Source organism: Kryptolebias marmoratus, linkage group LG12 (assembly GCF_001649575.2).
Source record: "Kryptolebias marmoratus isolate JLee-2015 linkage group LG12, ASM164957v2, whole genome shotgun sequence".
Lineage (NCBI taxonomy): Eukaryota > Metazoa > Chordata > Actinopteri > Cyprinodontiformes > Rivulidae > Kryptolebias > Kryptolebias marmoratus.
Genome location: NC_051441.1, coordinates 23,096,674 through 23,100,065, shown reverse-complemented (window position 1 = coordinate 23,100,065; position 3,392 = coordinate 23,096,674).

Below are 3,392 nucleotides of genomic sequence, written 5' to 3'. Positions count from 1 at the left end.
AAGGTGCTCTGGTTCCCCAGCACCTGACGCAGACCTTGTTTGGCCGGGCGACGTCTGAGCCGGCATGTGATTCATATTTATCTCTCTCATGGTATGAGGTAGGCAGTAGCTCAAAGGGTCTTGCCTAGGGACCCAGACTGGATAGCTCAATTTCACTGTTGTATCTTTGCCCCGGCCTGGATTTGAACCCGGGTCTCCTGGGTGAAAGTCTGGTAACTTACCCATTGTGTATATATGTATATATATATATATATTTTTTTTTTTTTGTAAAGAAAGCCAATTTATAGTGATTATAAATGATTTATGAGAGGACTAAAAGAAGCAGAAAACAACCAAGTGGTTAATGAACTTTTGCAAGGCACAGTACATCCATTTTCTTATGTAAAAAGTGGTCAGTTTAATGTTGAGATTAAATTCACTATTTTTCAGGACTCAACAATTGAAGGATGAAATTTGTTCATCACAGAGAACTCTTTATTATAATATTTACACATTTACAATGAATAAGGAAGAAATTAATTTTTTTTTTTAGAATTTTATTACAAAAATAATCTAAATGAAAATTTAGAACCAACTAAAAACTTTTAAGACAACACAACAAAAACGAGACTAACACTAAAAGATTAGGAAATTTTTCTGTGATGAATGACTATTAAGTAATTACTTTTAATGAGGTTTTATTGAGATAAAACACACCAACAAGTAATACTTTAATAATCTAAGGCAGGGGTGTCACACTCCAGGCCTCGAGGACCGCTCTCCTGGAAGTTTTAGGTTTTTCTGCTCCAACACACCTGATTCAAATGGTTTAATTACCTCCTTGTCAAATCATCAGGTTCTCCAGGAGCATGGCAACAAATCTTTCATTTAAAGCAGGTGTTTTAAAGCAAGAACACATCTAAAACATGCAGGAGAGCGGCCCCCGAGGAATATAGTTTGACACCTGTGATCTAAGGTGAAATAGTGATTATTAGTTTATCTCAACCAAAGGGATTCTTTGAACAGAATGTTTGGATTTTTGGATTGATGTTTTCAGTTCCTTATCCTCTCAAGAATTTGGGATAGTTTAAACTATTTTGGTAAATCGTTCACTTTGGAATTTGGTCATAAGATGTTAGTAATTCTGCCAGGTTGTCAGGTTAGTTTTAATGAAACATCAGATTTAAAACAGATTTTATTTATCGATTTGCATCAGTTAAAGTGAAATAGCCAGACCCAGAATCTCTTCTTTTTTATTTTTCTTATCACACAGAGTTAAAGTTGCCTCACCGGATTAGAAGCTGTGGAGGGCCAGTCATCACTTCATCTTTAAGGAACATGGAGGCTGCTCAGGCCTCGATAGGACCACAACAAGGTCCGGATAAGGCCCAGAGCCCTTTAATGATCACTGGTCAGCATTCCATCCAAAGTCACCTATGGTTGCAGTGATGTGTGTAGAGGGTCGAACTGCATAATGAACTGACTGCAAAAGGCACTGAATTGCAATTACCCACCAAGGCTTTCTCCTCAATTTGTTATAAACTTTATTTGATAACAAGGATATTCAGACCTTTAGGTTACAGAAAGGCTTTATCTCACTCTGTCCAAAGATTCTTTCACCCACACCTGCCTTTCACCCCTACTTTTAAATTGTATGACTTGGGTCAAACATTTTGGGTATTTCCACAAGCTTCACAAGTCAGAAATGTACTGGTCAGGTTTGTAGGCTGACTTGTTCACACATGTCTTTTCAGCTCTGCCTGCAAAGTTTGTATGGCACTGAGATCAGGGCTTTGTGATGGCCACTCCAAAACACTGATTTGTTGACCTTAAGCCACTTTGTAACCAGTTTGGCAGTATGCTTCAGGTCATTGTTCATTTGAAGACCTATTTGTTCCCAAGCTTTAACTTCTCGGCTGATGTCTTGAGATGTTCCTTCAATATTTCCACACTATGTTCTTCCCTCATGATGCCATCCATTTTGTGAAGTCCACCAGTCCCTCCTGCAGCAAAACACTCCCACAACATGATGCTGCCACTCCCAGACTCATTAGTTGAGCTAGTACTTTCAGGGTTGTAAGTGTCCCCCTTTTTCCTCCAAATGAAACAATGGTCATATAATTTAAAACATTAACCATCGTGTTATATTTTTCATCAGCAACAACCTGGATGAGGAAACTGTTGACAGTCTGCAGAGCTACATTGAAGAATCTTTTAAAAGAGCCATGATGGGAAAATCTCAGAAGCCAGCAGAAACTCCAACATCACAGAGAACACGGTTAGAATCCTCTGCCAGCTCCACCAGCACCACCACAACACTGGAAAAGAGCTATGCTGACATTTTGGACTGTGTTGATCAGAAGCTCACCAGTCTCGATGCCAGGCTTGGCCCGGTAGAAGCTCCACATAGGGAATTCAAGGCTCTGAGGGAATCACTGGAGTTTGGCTAGCAACAGGGGGCTGCGCAGTTTTGTGCGGCGGCAGTGGCTCAGGAGGTAGGGGTTTGTCCTGTAATTAGAGGGTTGCTGGTTCGAGCCCCTGCTCCGGCTGTCTCAGCCTACTGGTGGTGGTCAGAGGGCTCGGTGAATCAATTTTTGTCTGAAAATTAAGTAACTCACAAGTGTAACATATTTCCAAGTGCTTTAGGGGGAGGCTGTGTCCCTGGGCAAGGCACTGAACCCCTCATTGCCTCCGATTTGCCCCATCATGTATGCATGGAGTTTAAAGCACTGATTAGACTGTACAGAATGATTTCTTCAGGTTAGCTCTGTAAAGATGTAGTAGAGTGTTGTATGAATGTGTGTGGATGGATAAATGAGAGCACAGATTGTGATGTAAAGTGCTTTGAGGAGCCTGGTTGGCTAAAAAGGCGCTATAAAAGTACAGTCCATTTACTTTATAAATCGTTTTTTTTCCTATCTGCTCTTTTTGACTTCAGATTTTTTAAATTTTTTCAGTTTCTGTTGGCAAGTTTTTCCATATTTAAATAGTCTTCTTTCTTCATTGAACTGAAAAACGTATGTTATTAATAATTTAAAATAGCTTTTTATGCTTTTCAATCACTTTTAAAGTATAAGGTTGTGCAGTTTTTTACCTCCAACTTCCAGCTATGTTTTTTTTTTACCAATTCAAGTTGATGGAGATTGTTAGATGTGATTCATTTTTTTCTCCAGCACACAGTTCTAAAGTGAATACAAAAAAAACAAAAAAGGTGCCCTTTTTAGCAGACATATCAGTAATTTTGTATTGCACTAAAATAAACAATTTATCTTTTTACTTCACATTCTTTTAACACAAAACCACTTGTGAAAAGAAGCTGTAAGTTAAGAAGAAACTTCCACCCACACCTTTATGATCATTTTGGTATATTTTGTACATGTACAAAACATATTGACCCCCCCCCCCCCCCCCCC